Here is an 18,095-nt window from a genome sequence, read left to right as displayed (position 1 = left end):
AGCAGAATGCTCTTTGATTCATGTACACAAATGAAACACAATTTTTTACTTCTCTGCTTGTACACAAAGTAGGGTCACACCGTATATGGAATCATACATGTACCTAGGGTAATGATGTCCATCTCATTCCACCATCTTTCCTATCCCCATTCCCTCTCCCTCCCCTCCCTTCCCTTTGACCCATCCAAAGTTCCTCCAGGCATCCCTTGCACCCCCCCCCCATTATGGACTAGCATCCACTTATCAGAGAAAACATTCAGCCTTTGGTTTTTTGGGATTGGCTAACTTCACTTAGCATGATATTCTCTAACTCCATCCATTTACCTGCAAATGCCATGATTTTATTCTCTTTTATTGCTGAGTAATATTCTGTTGTGTATATACCATAGTCTCTTTATTCATTCGTCTACTGAAGGACTTCTAGTTTGGTTCCACAGTTTAGCTATTGTGAATTGTGCTGCTATAAACATTGATGTGGCTATGTCACTGTAATATGCTGTTTTTAGGTCCTTTGGGTATAAACCAAGGAATGGGATAGCTGGGTCAAATGCTGGTTCCATTCCAAGTTTTCGAAGGAATCTCCATACTGCTTTCCAGTTTGGCTGTACCAATTTGCAGTCCCACCAGCAATGTGTGAGTGTATCTTTTCCCCCACATCCTCACCAACACTTATTGTTGCTTGTATTCTTGATAACTGCCATCCTGACTGGAGTGAGATGAAATATTAGAGTAGTTTTGATTTGTGTTTCTCTAATTACTAGAGATTTTGAACATTTTTTTTCATATATTTGTTGATTGATTGTATATCTTCTTCTGAGAAGTGTCTGTTAAGCTCCTTAGCCTAATTATTGATTAGATTGTTTTTTGGTGTTAACTTTTTTGAGTTCTTTACATATCCTGGAGATTAGTGTTCTGTCTGACATGCATGTGGCAAAAATTTGCTCCCATTTAATAAAAGAGGTGAAGAACTTCTACAATAAAAACGATAGAACACTAAAGAAAGAAATTGAAGAAGACCTTGGAAGATGGAAAGATCTCCCATGCTCCTGGATAGGCAGGATTAATATTGTGAAAATGGGCATACTACCCAAAGCACTATACAGATTCAATGTGATTCCAATTAAAATCCCCACGTCATTCCTTATAGATATATAAAAAGCAATCATGAAATTCATCTGGAAAAATAAGAGACCCAGAATAGCTAAAGCAATCCTTAGCAAGAAGAGTAAATCAGGAGGCATCACAATACCAGACCTTAAACTATAGTACAAAGTGATAATAACAAAAATAGCATGGTATTGGCACCAAAACAGACCGGTAGACCTATGGTACAGAATAGAGGACACAGATACTAACCCACATAATTATAGTTATCTTATATTAGACAAAGGTGCCAAAAATGTGCATTGGAGAAAAGATAGCTTCTTTCACAAATGGTGCTGGGAAAACTGGAAATACATATGCAACAAAATGAAATTAAACCATTATCTCTCACCATGCACAAAACTCCACTCAAAGTGGATCAAAGACCTAGGAATTAAACCAGAGACACTGTGTCTATTAGAAGAAAAAGTAGGCCTTAATCTTCATCATGTCAGCTTAGGACTTGATTTGACTTCCCTAACAAGACTCCTAAAGCACAAGAAATAAAAATCAAGAATAAATAAATGGGATGGGTTCAAACTAAAAAGCTTTTTCTCAGTGAAAGAAACAATCAAGGAGGTGAAGAGAGAGCCTACATTTTGGGATCCATTGTTTTTCTTGGTTAGTTTAGTAGCTGTCATCCTGGGATTTCTTTTATGCATATCTCTCTGATGTTTTAAAATAAAGATTCTCTCACCTCACTGTGAACCTCCTCAATTGGAATTTCTTCAGGAAGGTATGTCTAGGGTATGCATATCTTTGGAAAACCCACCTCGAAGTTATTTTACTGGTTGAGGAACCCATTGGATATGGAGTGTCCCCCCTCAACAGGCTCATGCCAGACAATGATGGAATGTTCAGTGATGAAATGATTAGATTATGAGAGCTTCAACCTCAGCCGTGTATTAATCCATTTAATTAATGAATTTCATGGATTGATCATTTAAATGGACTAACTGGTTGGTAATTGTAGACAGTTGTAAACAAGTCAAAATAACACCTGGCATTTTGCCAGGGGAATGTTAGAGTTCGTAAACAAGTCTGGATGGTGCCTGGCAAAATGCCAGAGGGAGTGGTTTGAGAAGTAACAAAAGCAAGCCATTAAGTGTGGAGATTCCTGATTGGTTGACTGATGTATCTAGTTTATGCTAATTAGATAAGCTGTGTGGAATGTATAAATACTGCTCCTGTCCTACAATAAACGGCTCCTACTCCTGCTGTATCAACGCACACAAGTTATTCGTCACCCCCTGATTATTCTGCTGCAGCTGGACTGCGGCAGATGGTGGCCCGTACTGGGAGCCCCGGGACACTTGGGGGTAAGTGACGAAAAAAAGCTGCCCCTCCATAGATAGGACGGGAGGAAAAATGACCATTTCGAGAAAATGGAGAAGATTGATACAGTATGTTTGTGTCTTGTTTTGTCTCAGTGTATTGTATTGTCTTTGTGATGAAAATATGGAAGGGGTGAGAAGTAAATTACTAAGGGAAGAAGGCACCCCAGTGGAACCAAGAATAGTTAGGGCATGTGTTGATAAGAGCCCAGGAACTCTAGTCAGAAAGAAAAAGAAAGTTCAGAAGAAGAAGGATTATCAGGAAAAAAGTTGCAGCAAAAGGCTATTACTAAATACTTTTCGTTACCGGAGGGTGCGTGAAGCGGAGAGGCGGCTGCCGAGTGTGCAAGCCGGTCACAGCGCAGCAAGGATTTTCCAAGAGGCGGCGGCGACTGGCCCTTCCCCGCCTCCTGGCCGGGGAGCTGGCTCTTCCACTGCCGCGAGCCCAAATCTAGACCTGACCTGGAGGCACAGTCTCGCAGGCTCTTGCTCCCTGTGCCCAGTAGCAGTTTGAGTCCGGGACACTCCCCAGGGCCATCTGGGGCTGCCCAGGCACTACAGCCAGCAGAAGATGCTACTGGTGTCCCTGATGTTTGGTCATCTTCAATGCCAATAACTAAGCTACAATGGTTCTCCCACACCTGGAAGCTGATGAGTAATGAGCACTATTAATGCTTATTTCAAATGCAAAAAAACCTTGAGATAATGTACTAAATTGTTCAGAAGGTTGTTTTCTTAGTAGAATGCTACAGGATTTTCTTTAGCCATCCGGAGTTCCTGCCTTCGTCCCAGTGCCGGTAAAGACCAAGGTGGAAGAATTTCCAGTGTTGCTGAAAACCGGACGAGACTTCGGCTGAGAAACAGACGAGACTTCGGATCAAGCTAGCTGCCTGCAGAACTTACCTGGACTGTGATTTAAGCTAGCTGCCTGCAGAACTTACCTGGACTGTGATTTACCTGGACTGTGAGTTAATCTATTGAGACACTGCTTTACCTGGACTGAGACAACAAACTGTAATCTACAACAAATTGTAACTCGGTATCTTTGCTAACGGTGTCATTGCTGGTATAATTTTTCCAAGGGCTTCTTGCATGGAACCATCAATTGGCTTGGTATTGTGGCATTTTGTATCCTCCCTTTCTGTTTGTAGCAGGTTATTTATGGTGTTTCTGTAAAAACCACTATGGTCGTTATTTAAATTAAACAAAAGGGGGAAATGTTAGAGTCTGTAAACAAGTCAAAATAACACCTGGCATTTTGCCAGGGGAATGTTAGAGTTCGTAAACAAGTCTGGATGGTGCCTGGCAAAATGCCAGAGGGAGTGGTTTGAGAAGTAACAAAAGCAAGCCATTAAGTGTGGAGATTCCTGATTGGTTGACTGATGTATCTAGTTTATGCTAATTAGATAAGCTGTGTGGAATGTATAAATACCGCTCCTGTCCTGCAATAAACGGCTCCTGCTCCTGCTGTATCAACGCACACAAGTTATTTGTCACCCCCTGATTATTCTGCTGCAGCTGGACTGCGGCAGGCAGTAGAGCATGGCTAAAGGAAGTCACTGGGGGCATGCCTTTGGGGTTTATATTTTATCCCTGGCTCCTTGTGTTCTCTCTCTGCTTTCTGGGATGCCACAAACTGAGCAGCTTTCCTCCACCGTGCCCTTCTGCTATAATGTTCCATCATCATCTTCAGGCCCAGAACTATCGAGTGGCCAACCATTGACTGAATCTCTGAAACTATGAGTGCAAAATAAACTTTGCCTCCTCTTAAATTGTTCTTCTCATATCTTATGGTCGCAGAAATGAAAAGCTGACTAACACACCCATCTACCTAATCCATAGAGTTCTGTAACTAATCATACAGCACTAAAGAAGTGCTGCTGGAAGAATAGTGTTTCTAGTGTCAACTCTAATACATAGAGTTTGGTATTATTATTAGTGATAGTAATAATATGTATATTCTGTTTATTGAGGATTTACTATGTTCCAATCATTATTTTAAGTGTGAATGCTGTATCATTTACTCTTTATAAAAATCCTATCAGATATGTACTATTAATAGATTAATGCATTTTCATTAATGTAATGAAGTAATTGAGACAGGCAACTTTTTAAAGAAGATTATTTAGATCATGGTTTTGGAAGCTGAAAGACCAGATGTCCTGGTGCAGGGTCTGGTGAAGGTACCCCCTTGGCCACATTACATCAGGATGTAATGTAAAGGCAAGAGCATGTAGGAGAGGATGAAGTCACATAAGAGGAAACCAGAGAGAGGCAATCCCTTCTGGGGGCATGCCTGCAATTAACCTAAGGACCTCCCACTAGACCCCTTAAAGGTCCATACCACCTTAACCCTGCCACATTGAGGACCAGGTCTCCAACATGGATCCCTGAGGGATAAACTACATTCAAATATTGCAATTATCACCCACATTTTAGAGAAAACTGAGTATTAGAGAAGGTCAATCACATCACTTTCAAACTTTTGAGCCAGGATTAGAATCTAGGTTTGTCTGACAATAAAAACTTGGACTTTGACCAACAAATTTTGTTAATTTAAAAATGGATAGACACAGTTGCTCCATAGAAAATATCCAGAAGTCAAAGAGTTTGGTATTGGAACAATACCAAATACAAAAAATGCAGGCAAAAGGATTGTGTACTTTCAATTAATTTTACAACTAAAACCTGACATCTTTTAATCAGATAAATGAATTAGATAAGTTTATTTTTGAGAGATGCCAGAAATATGAATAGACCACTGATCTATTGAAAAGCTTTAAGGACTTATTTTGAACTCTAAATATTTGGGCTTCCATAAAAACAATTTGCAAAATCTATGAAACAATTTGTAAAAGCTATGAATAAATATCTTAAAAGTATTCCCATGGAAGCATCTCACATGAATCAGCTATTCATCGCTGTGATAAAAATTCCAGACAAGAATAACTTAGAGGAGGACAAACTTATTTGGGGCTCATGGTTTTAGAGGTTCAGTCTGTGGTCAGCTGACTCCATTGCTGTAGGCCTGAGGTGAGGCAGAATATTATGGCAGAAGGAAAGCTACTCAGTTTATGGTAGACAATCATAGTGTGAGGAACCAGGGACAAAATCTAATCCCAAAAGGCATGCCCCCAGTGACCTCCTTCCTCCAGCCACACCCTACCTACCTACAGTTACATCTCAGCACAGTAGTCCTTTCAAATTATCAATCCATCTAATGGATTAATCCACTAATGAGGTTACAGTTCTCAAAATCTAATCATTTTGCCACTGACAATTTCTGCATTATCTTATAACATGACCTTTTAGGGAACACCTTATATCCAAACCATAACATTCTGCCCTTGGCCCCCAAAAGCTTATATCCATACCACAATACAAAATGTATTTAGTCCATCTCCAAGAGTATTCATAGTTTTAGCATTTCCAGCATTGTCCAAAAGTCCAAAGTCTAATCTGAGACTCAAGACAAAAACTCTTGGCTGTGAGCCCCTGTAAAGATCAAAAGCAAGTTACCTATATCCAATATGTAATGGCACAGAGTGAATGTTCCCATTTCAAAAGAGACGAATAGAAGTATAGAGAGAAATGATGTGATCAAAACAAGATTGAAACTCGGATGGACAAAGAAGTCCTGTACCTGTGGGGCACACGGTAGAGAGATGTGATCACTAAAAGGCTTAGGCAGCCCAGCCCTTATGGCCTTGTTGGTTGCAGTCCACTTGGTGTCTCTCTTGGCTTGGCTCTGTCTGTAGCCAGCAGCTTTCCTCCGTAGATTTTCCACATAACTGACATCTCTTAATTTCTGGGGTCTCATTGTAGTTTTTACTTCATTCACACAGTTTCACACATCACCCTCTCAGAGGCTGCCCGCAGGGATTCCAACCCTGCTACACTTTGCCTGGCCTCCTAGACCTTCCTTTGAATTCTTGTGGAAGCCTCCCTGACCCCTAACTTCAGTATCTGCATTCCTGCAGAACCAGCATCATGTGGGTGATGCCAAGGTCTGCTGCCAGCTGGAACAGCAGCTGGCCCCCCCTTGGACAATGGCTGCAGTGGCCTCTGAGTGCCTGGGTGACTCCTAGGAAACCCTGTGCGAGCAATGTGCCCTCACAGTCTCTTAAAAGAGTTTTCACTTTTACACCCTTGAGCCTGCCATGGGTGTGGTCTTGCTCATTCCTGAGATGTCTTCAAGGCATCTTTTCTGTTTTCTCTATGCAAAATACTTACCTCCTCTTCCACACCTCCCTTGACCCCAATTTTATATGAAATTTTTTTGGCCAAACTGCAAGTTTTAAAAATTCTTTAGCTCTGCTTTCTGCTCCTGGTTATCACAGTAAACTTGACTAGAAGCCTCCAGTAATACCCATGCCACTGCTTGAATGCTGTGCTGTCTTAAAATTCCCATCACCACATTAATTAATCCATCAACTTTAAATTCAGTGGCACACAAAGTCTCCTCAGGACATAGACAAAATATAGAGAAGTTCTTTGCCAGGATATAACATGAATGGCCTCTAGTCCAACTTGCAATAGAGTCTCCATACCGCTCTGAAACCTTACAAGCACAGTCCTTTTAATTTTTTATTTATTTATTTTTTTTGTGTTGAGACAGGGTTTCATTAAGTTGCTTAGGGCCTCACTAAGTTGCTGAGGCTGGCCTTGAACTTAAGATCTTCCTGTTTCAGCATGTGACACCATGCCCAGCTGAAAAGCCTTTACCGTCCACATTCCAATCAGCATTCCAATCTTCTGAGCTCTCAGTCAGCTTTTTGTCACTGTGACCAGAATTTCTGACCAGAACAACTTAGATGAGGAAAAGTTTATTTTGGGCTCATGGTTTTAGAGGTTCTGTCCATGATTAGCCAAATCTATTGCTCTGGGCTTGATGTGAGGCTGAATATTATGGCAGAAGGGCATGGAGGAGCAAAGCTGCTCAGATCATGGCAGCCAGAAAACAGAGAAAGAGAGAAAGTTGCCAGGGAGAAATATATACTCCAAAGGCATGCCCTCAGTGACCTGCTACCTCCAGCCATACCCTAACTGCCTATAGTTACCACTCAGTACAGTTGTCCTTTCAATTACTAATCCATCAAATGGATTAATCTGCTGATGAGGTTACAGTCTTCATAATCTAATCATTTCACCTCTGAACATTTCTGCAGTGTTTTGCACTTGAAGTTTCGGGGGACACCTTGGATCCAAACCATAATACATCTCCATCAAAGGTTATATCTATAGGTTATCTGTGATTTTCTCCTCTACATTCTCTCTGGTTCCCATTTAAATGTATATTTGAAATTAACTGTACTAATTTCTGAGTATTTGAAATGAAATTCCTCATGCAATCATTCGTATTAAAAATCATAGTAGTCTCTGAATGGCTTGATCACTTCGTTTTTTAAATGTTGGAATAATATGTATTTCCCGCTGTTGAACTGGAGTCTTAATTTTTGCAAAAACCAATTCAAAATTATTCACATTTAAATTAATGTTTTTATATGGGGTAATTTCCAACATATATCAGGTAAAAAATAGTGGATGACACCATTTAGAGGAAAAAGAGAAACCATACATATTTATATTTGGTAAAAGCACATAAAAATCTCTGAAAGGATACATATGAGGGAAAGAATCATGCCCTAGTGATGGGTGCAAAAATAATGTTTGAAATCTAACTTTAAATTGTGAATGATGTGTGCAAAATAACTACACCCACACACAATGAAATAATGAATTTTGTGCTACATTAGACCACTGTATGCTTTCATACTGTATTGATTGTTTTTTTTTTGTGTGTGTGTAATTTAAAAACCCAAACCAACTCTGCTAATTAAGCTCTCCCTGGCCAGGAGCTCCCTTGGATCTCTGACAGTTCCTAGTTAAAGCCTAGTTTGTGGTTTTTGACAGCAAACCAAGACCCTCTTGTTTGCTTCAGGAAAACTGGCTGGTTTTAGTCCCTGGCATTATTCTGTGGCATCTTAACAAGTCACCGATTGTCTTGACCATGACTTACACTTGTGCCAGATTTTTCTTAGCCGCTTTGTTTTGGAGACAGGTAGTAATACTAGCGATAAAATTATTATTAATTTGGCTTTAATTTATGAAAAATTATATTGAAAACAGAAATAGGTGGTATATTGAGATGACCAGGTAAGATCAAAAACAACTGAATCAAATTGTTTGAATTAATACATACATGTGTTTTGATACATATTTTAACTCTTCTACTTGTTGCTTCTTAGTCCAGAACTCAGAAGATAAAAATACTGCAGAAAGTGACATTTTACAGAATGAAATGCTTAAACTGTACTTTTCCCAATGATGGTACTTAATGTGCATATCATTTAGAAATTTTTACAATTTCGTTTGTTTTTTGACACTTTTTAGAATAGAAAAAGAGGCTGTCAGAGACCTTCAGTACTTTGATTATCGAATCCACCTCATTTCCCTTTTAGTATCTCCTTGCCAGTAAAGAAATGGCCTAAAATTTTCCATCTGCTTGGTATGGTATTTATAGGAAGTTTCATAATACTTTGATTTTGCTAATATATTATCCAAAGTAACTAGTTTTTATAAACCTTATCACCTTACCCAGTCCAAAATTACGCTCAAAAGGAAATCACAAACCTTCTTTTTGAAATTAGAAATATTCTTTTCTTTCCCTGTATGGTCTACTGGTGTCCCTTAACTAAAACTCCTCAGTCTGTGACCTTGAGAAACCTAGAGGAACAGCAGAGTACTGAAGATCGTCCCCTCCACCGTTACCCAAAAAAGGGAGCAAATACTCATCCTAACAGGTAAGTGATTTTATAATTATGGCAGATGGTGATTGAAGCAAAAGCAATTCAAAACTGCGAAGGGGGGGGGGACATGCGAAGGCAATAATTTTGAATGTTTGACATTTGTTTTGAAACTACCTTACTACCCTATACCCTTTACCATCTGTCTGTTATCCCTCCCAACACCCACCTCTGTCTTCCCACAGGGTTCCATTGTCTGCAGTTCCTGTTTCTCAGGGGCGGAGCTGTGGGAGGCAGCCATGGGTGCCATAATAGGCACCTGCGGCCAGCACAATGGGCTGTGGGTGCTTGTGGGAGAGACAGATTGATGTATTGTGCATGGGGGAGGAGGGCTGTCACTTGAATCCATGTGAACCCAGGCTTTAGGGGCAAGGGAGATTGACAGCTTTTGTAGGTTGCATTTCTTTTTCAAAGCTTGGCTTTAATAGACAGTAAGTTTGGGGCCCCAGGCTTTCACTCCCATAATTCTAACAGGGCAATCACGAGCATTCAGCATTTCTTTTTACCCCCCTTGTTACGCATTAAATGATTTCAGTAAAGGAATGTGCAGCATTAATTAGAATTTGCTAGCAGATACCAAGGGGAAAAGTTTCTTCACAACAACTATAGGAGGTGTCATTTGTACAAAGACTTTTTTGTTTTCGTTCCCCATTACATTATCACTGCAATATGTAAGGTAGTGATTCTTTTCATTTAAATTAAGTGGAAAGCTACTAAATCTTGTTTTATTCTCCAAAAAGAATAAGGTCCTTAACACTTATCTTTTAACTTCTTTCATTTCCTAAGGTTGATGTTTACTTTTGCTTTCAGTCCGACCCATTTACTGGTCTGTGTGGTTGTGTATCCAGTTTTGTGTACCACTTAGCTTTCACAATTACAGGCAACCCACTATACTGATATATAAGGATTGTTACAAGGAGAAAATAGCTACCAATAATATGGGAAATCATTGACATACCGGTTCCTTTTTGGTAATGGTACATTGAGAAATGTTAAAAATTTGAGTCTTCTAGGTTTGTGACCTAACTTATTTTCTAAAACTATTATTTTTCTAGTTGATATTTAACCTTAGCCATGACATCAAATTTATGGATGAATGGGGCAGCAGCCAAGGAATATTTTTTCTCATAGAAAACTCATTCCCAAGCCATGTCAGTTTAAAAAAATTAAATGAGCCCCTACACACACAGATAGCATCATTTCCGTATAACTAGTAATATATATATATATATATCTTTCTTTTTGTTTTGTATCTATTTTTTTATTCTTGACATTTTAGACTTATAAAGGAACAAAACTAATCTCAGATTGGCTATATCTTGTAAATATATGCTTTGCCATCTGGGTAACTCATAAAACATTAAAATCTTGGTGCGGTTGTTCTAATATTTCTCCTTTGTGAAATCATTTTCTCAGTGGAAGGGGTTGAAGGCTAATTGAATTAGAATTTTTCCCATTTAATTGTTTTATTTAAGTATGTTAAGGGAAACAGTGAAAAATATTGATTAAGTCTACCATTATTTCTCAGAAAGAACATATTCCCACAGAGTAGCCTGGCTCTGTCTATAATAATAATTTGGTGCAATGGCTTTAAAAGTAGTGGGGTGATAATAATTAGGGTGTGCGACAGAAATTTCAATGCTGAATTCAACATTTCACCATGCAGGGCATGAAAATTGCCGACCAGGGGCTAGTCAGCTGTAAGTACTAATTAACTAATTAATCAGGTGCTGAAACCAACTGAATGGAGGGTACCAGCCAGACAACTCATGCCCAAGCAGAGGGTTGTGCTCTTTAAAGACAGTGCAGTCTTTCTTCTTGGGTTTTAACCGAATCAGATGTGAGGAGGGAAAGTAGGATATGGTGTACTACTGTCAGTCATTTCTGTGCAAGCTTTTTACTTACAGAAAATAAAATAAAAACATGTGCCTCTGATAATAACAGTGAGGCACCATGTGTAGGGCAACCCTGAAAGCTACTGACCCCTTGGCCATGAAGTAGTTCATGCCTGGTATGGGTGGGTGGGTGAGGAAGTGGTCTGGCTTCCTGGAGTTTACTTCTACAATGTATTTTTTAACATAGGAGAATGAGAAACATATCTCTTCTTTTGGGCTGATCTTGGGTCTTTTGCCTCATCCTTCGTTTATGTAAATGAGAAGAGTCCAATTACACATATGGAAAAAGGGTTTAATGAATCGTGAAAAAGCCCAGTTTGCAGAGAAAGGGCACAATCCTCTCCTCTTCTTCTTTTTCTCTTTTAAATTTAACTTAGAAACATGTATTTCTTTTAAGGAAGATGATGAAGCCTAATGATTAGATCATTTTATTTTATGTACTAATTTTCATACTTGGGAATTAAATATATTTTGCTGGAAGATTTAGCTTCCTTTATCTTTGTAAGGTTTTCTGGATACTTAGCAAACATTCTACAAGAGATACTGTAAAATTCTGACTGTTTTTCCTGAATTAAAAATGATTACATTAGTTCCTCCCTTTTTGATGTTCAGTGATAATTTTTCTTAACGGTTTGTTCTGGAATTGTGTGCAATGAAAAAGGACTGCATGGTTATAAGGGATTTGTTATTGAACCCAAGGAAAAGACGTTATTTCCCATACCTTTTAAAGCTTAACTTCAGTATTGTGATGTTTTAACAATGCAGAATTTTTAGGGTGTTGGTAATTAGGTGCACTTTTTCTTTCCAAAAAGAATCTATATTTTATACTACAGCAGAAAATTCTTCTTGGGTCCCCCCACTTTCTCCCTCAATCTTGGGATTTTCAGTAGTCGAGTGTAGACCACACAGAACCCCTCCCCTATAATTCTTCTTATTATTTTTTAATGATAAAAGTCTTTACAAGAATCCTGGGGGTGGAAATCAATACCATATTCTGACCCTTACTCTTGGAATCTGGTAACTTTTCAACTGGCCCAAAGAAGTGCCTTTCGGGGGCAGGAAGAAGGTTCTCAATCACGACTTTCAAGTGCTTTCCAGAAACCTTATCTGAGGACCTCTTTGGGCATGTGGGGAAACTGAGGCCCAAGAAGCTGGGGTGGTGGGGGCTGGGCGCTTTTCCAGCTGTGACTCCACCCCTTTCTAGAAAAGGGTCTGCTTTGGTCCACGCAAAACACTTTATTCGGGCACCTAAGATGTGCAAAACTGCTGGGGTCCAGACTGCCTGCCTATTCAGGAGGGCTGCGGTCTTTCCATTCTACCCCCAGCCTCCCCGGATCAGCGCCCTGGATGTGATCGACACCATGAAGTTGCCCCCATAATCCTCTCTGGCAACATAGGATGTAAAATTTGATCAGCTCATTGGATGAAGCCGACAAGTCCCAAAAATGTGTGAAAAGGGGGCCAAGCAGTAGGCAAGCGCCGCTTTGAGGCAGCGCTCCAGCCGGCCCCCCTCCGAGTTGTCAGTGCGNTCCTTAGCATCTAGCTCAGTTGCTGGTGCTCAATAAATGTTTGTTGAATGAATAAATGAAATCTTAATTTAAAATCTTAAATGGAAAAGACAACAGGTGTTTACTTGGTTATAGGATAATTTTATCCTTTTTTGAGAGGTTGTTGGCTTTAATGGTCTTTGCCAATTTTATTACATTATGCCAAAATGTAAGATTTGACATCTTTGTGAAATCTGGAGTCTTCCACATTTACTCCACTATACACTGCACCTAATTTCTAGAAAAAAACTGGAAGTAATACATTTTGGGCTGTGATTTGCTTTGAAAAGTAGTTGATCATTTGGAGCTTATAATGGTGTAAAGAGGTGCCATGGTGGTTGGGCAGGTAATATGTGATATTGGGTGGATTCAGTACTCTCTTTAGGAAAAGAGAACAGAACAATTGAGATCCTGATAAAATAAGTTTGTATCTCTAGTGGCCGGGTGGTGCTTCTTTTTCACAGGAATGTCAAAAGTTCCTTTCTTGGAGGTTATGTCTCTTTGGTGATCTCTATTTTGAAGTGGAAGACCAGTTAGCCAGAATGAACTTCTGGTTTACTTTAAGGGTGCAGCATGGTATAACCAAAAGACTATGAGCTTTGTATGAAAAGAACCAGTAATGGAATTCTTGCTTCACAAATTATGATTTGGGGCAAATCATATAATGTCCATTGACCTTAGTTTTTCATCTGTTAAATGGAACTGTGTGTCTGTTAAGATCATTGTAACAGATGAAGTCCATTCAAGTGTCTAACACAGTGCTTGGCACCTAGGGGTATTCACTTAATATTCTCCCCTCTCTGTAAATAAAAATAAGTAAAGCAACAAAGCCCATAATATCTTAACAAAAGCAGCAAAATAGATCAATTTAGAAATCAGCAAATATAATCTCTATGTTTGATCTAGAAATTACTGTTACCTAGTTGGAATTTGCCTAAATATCACAGGCCTTGTATTAATTATGAGTGTGTTGAACTTGTCACTCAGGATCACCACTTTGGATTTGAGGGCAGCCTTAGAGTTCCTGAAACTGCATGAATAATACACTTTGCAACCAGGATAATGAAAACTTTACCTCTTCTGATCTGAAAGAATATGGGGAGGGAGGTAAGGGTGGAAAGTTTTGAAAGTGGACATCCTAGGCACCTAAAAGGCTAAAAGTGGTTTTGAATAAGGGTGAGTACAGTGCAGGTAATAAAGGAAGTGGAGCAGGTAGGAGTAAGATTATGGGAGGAATGGTGAGAAACAAAAAACCCAAATCTCCTTCAAGGTCTCCCCAAAAATCCAATGCACAAAACATTATCAATTGATTAGTAAAACTTTGTCTTCATTTCAAATCAGAGTTGTTCCTGCTTCATTAATATGACCATTGGAGTAAATTTATAGCTGACTAATGCATTAAAATAAGGTAACAACATAAAGTGAATCCCCTGATAGAATAAAAACCTTGGTGTCACACTTCACAAATACTGAGGGACTGTGTTAGGTCCTGAGAAGGGATTTTTAAAAAATAACAAAAAAAAAGCAGCAGGAAAACAATCCTTATCCTCAAAAAGCACACCCTGCCTTGGAAGATAAATTATGTAGCCAAGAAAGCACTTCTCTATCTGTGAGGAAAGCACCCAAGGACTTTGGAGAACTCAGAGGACAGAGGCTTTCCTTGCTGAGAGGGTCATAGCTTCTAGACTTTTAAACCAAGCCAAGAAAAATGGGTAGGAAGGTAGTTTGCAGATGATGCCAACAAAGGAAGGATATCCTACAATGTTTGAGGAGGAAACAGTAAAGAAGGTAGGGGAGGTAGGACCAAAGTGTAGAAAGTCTCCAATACCTGGCCCAGTGCTTTAGATTCTTTCTTGGGGCAGAGAGTAATAGCACCCATACTGCTTTAGGAGTGGTTTGTCAGAATACTTGCTCATCAAAAGGTGAGACACTAGAGCAGAAACAGCATGGCATATCATAGAATGCTCTTCACCGGGGATATTGTTATTTGGTTAATCCAGCTTGCAGAGCTGTGTACCTTGAATAGGGCTTTCTCCAGGAAGCCTTTAGCTCACATCTTCCCATATCACAAACCATACAAGGTAGGAAGCACCTTCAGTGTATTCTTCAATGCTTGAAGGTTTGAACCTTTAGTTCCAGCTGCAGTATCTCTCTCAGGGCTTGCCTTTTTTCATTCTTCCTACTTGTGCTGGAGGGCCCTCATGCATTGGAATCATTGGAGCATTTTGGGCTATAGGTTTGACTGAGGAACTGCAGCAGTTTTAACAGGTATGTAGGGGCAGTTGTAAGAAGCTATGTTAATATGAACTCAGGGACTTCGTTTGTCTTGCTTGCTTTGGTAATTCCTACTGTCTGGTCCATATAGATACACAATAAATATTAAATGAATGGAAGAGTACGAGACCTTCCAGACCCACTTATAACTATACCTCTTCCCCTTTTCTCTGTTCACTTACTGCCTGGAAAGGCACCTGAAGCCTATGCCCTAATTCCTAGATCACTGCCCCCTGCATGCCTGTACCTTATTCCTGACTATTAGATTCAACTTTTTGTCCCATGACCACCTCCCATGAGAATTTCCCAAGGAGCACGTGAGATACAACTTTGAACAGCCCTGCAGCTGAATGAAAATCTCAGTGGGAGGGTTCTGAAAGCTACCTCCCCCTTTCAGGAGAAGTTTTCCGTAATTGTGATGCATGGTGAAGTCTGAAAACCAGTCTTGGCCCTGATTGTGAGTTTTGTGATTGATTCAAGGAGTTTTTTTTTTTTTTTTTTTTTTAATTAGAGCATTATGGTTACACATAGCAGTAGGATTCATTTTGACAAAATCATACATGCATGGAATTTGATTTCAGTCCCTGTGCCCCTCATTTTCCCTCCCCTCTTGTCTCCCCTTATCCTTCCTCTACTGATCTTTAAGGAGCTAATTTTAAATTGATTATTGTTGGTGAACTTTCTGTGCATGTGTAAAGTGAATCTTCCTATTCATAAATATTATATTTACCATCATTTTGCATATTTCACACATTTTCTTTCTAGGAATATAGACAGAAGCTTCCTCTTTGTTTTGTTGCTCCCCCCCCCTTTACAGGGGCCTGAGAGAAAGCTGTGATTTCCTAACCTATAGCTGAATATTTTATCCATTTGACCAGTGCTTCCTAATAAAAATTACTTGTCCAACTGATAGTTAGGAAACATTGCAATTGGATCACATGGCCTTTTATGAAGTGATGATGGAATAAAAGCCAGGGAGGTTTGGTTGCTGATTGGCCTGTGCCTTTGTGGAAGTCTATAGACCTCTACATTTAATCTTTTAGTAACTTAAATCTGGTGGGGTCCTCACAAATACAGAGCCAAAAGGAAACTTAAAGATCACTCAGGGCATGGTCAACTATTCATTTTGGAAATGGGGCAGCTAATCTCACTAGGGAGGCCCACAGTGACTAACTGGTAAGTTCCAGTCCATTGTTTCCTTCACTGTACCTCCATTAGTTATATTGTATATGAACTTTTATTTATTTATTTATTTTTTTAATATTTATTTTTTAGTTGGACATAATATCTTCATTTATTTATTTTTATGTGGTGCTGAGGATCAAACCCAGGGCCTCGCATGTGCTAGGTGAGCGCTCTACCACTGAGCCATAGCCCCAGCCCTTGTGTATGAACTTTTAATTAATAAGTTGATGGTTGGGTGGTGTAGGGGAACTTATATTATGGGGCAGCTCTGGCATGGCAAACATGATCTTTTTACAGTTTGTGTTTGCTTGGGGCAAGCCATTGGAATTGTTCATTCAGGGAACACAAGTCACCCCTTGCCACCACCACAGAGCCACCAGCCAAACTGGACCACTTGAAATTTCCAGAAATTTCTATCATCTCTGCCTCTGGGCCCTTTTACCTGGTAGCTCTCTTGGTCAGAAATGCCTGCTCTGCCTGCCTAACTCCTACTCAACTTAAAGCCTTAGCTCAACTCAGCTTTTACCTTTCTAATTTTGGGGAATACTTCCTTGCCCTTTCAAGTTAGGGTTTAATTCCCCTTCCCACTGAAGTCCCCACTCTGGATTCATCATTGTAATTTTCAGTTTGATATTTTGTCTGCCCCACTAAACTGTAAACCATTCATTATCATCCCAAGGGGTTCACTTCCTTAGAGAAGTATGTAAAAATCTTCTACAATTGCACTCATAAGTTGAAAAAGCATATTTAGTATTGCACAATACTTATATGTTTTTAATGAAAAGATTTTGAAATTATATTAAGGGAGGGAAAGCTCAAAACAAAACTTCAAAGGAACAGTTTATTTTATGGGGCACTAAACATGCTTCCCCAAAGAAGTTGTGAATTTTCTTTTATAGACAAGGTTGCTGTGTCTCAGGCATCGATGGTAAGCACATGGGATCTAAGTTTAAGCCTTGACTTTCACAATAACTGGCCTTGATCAAGTATTTCTTTTCTGGGCCCTTTTGTGCTTGAACTATGAAATAAAGGAGTTAATTGTGTTAGACAATCTTTAAAGTTCCCATGAGCTCTGCAGTTTAATCTGTGATGTCATTCAGTCAGCAATGGTAGTGATAACCTTCTTTCTGTGATATTCTCATTTTAGCAATTTAGCATCTGACCAGTTGAGCTCCGTGAACTCCTTAGAATAAGAACTGCTAATGTGAAGTGATTCTAAGCTAGGGGACTCTCTAGATGATATGGCATAGCCACTTGTATGATGGGAACATGTGCACAGTGCAGACTTCTCTCTGGTTCCATCTTCCCTCAGCAATCAAGAATGAAAAAACAATTCTGAATGCTTAAGAATCACATTACAACGAATGCCCTCTTGTTTTAGCCACTGTTCTTCTTTGAAAATATGAAATTGAATAGGATGATGTTACATAGACAGATGAGTTCCTAGACTCATTAGACTAAAAGAAAACTTGGAGAGCCAGTGATTCTAAAGGCCCCAACTTTAGGGAGAACTGGAATGGAAACCATCCTGATCCATGAGCTGCTTTCCTCATGTTAAAGAGCTTTGAGAAGAGTCCAAAACCTTCTTCAGGAGCTGCCAGGCAGATCTTTCTAAAAAACACCCCAGATTTCAGAATGCAGCCCAGTGTGCTATTCTACTTCTATTGTGACCAAATGTAGACAAGTTGGCTGTCCAGCTCAGTGAAAAAATCCTGCCTTTTTGGAAAGCTTTCCTCTCCTAACCTTGGCTTCAAACATTTTTTTAAAAATCTGAATCTTCTTTTTTTTTTTTTGCCCCCTCCACACTGGTGTGGGGATAGGACCCAGGGCCTCATGCATGCTGGGCAAGTACTGTACCACTGAGCTATAACCCCAGTCCCTCTTTTCTCTCTCTCTCTCTCTCTCTCTCTC

Source organism: Marmota marmota, unplaced genomic scaffold (assembly GCF_001458135.2).
Source record: "Marmota marmota marmota unplaced genomic scaffold, marMar, whole genome shotgun sequence".
Classification (NCBI taxonomy): Eukaryota; Metazoa; Chordata; class Mammalia; order Rodentia; family Sciuridae; genus Marmota; species Marmota marmota.
The sequence above is the reverse complement of the archived record's forward strand: the minus strand, read 5'-3'. Positions refer to the sequence as shown.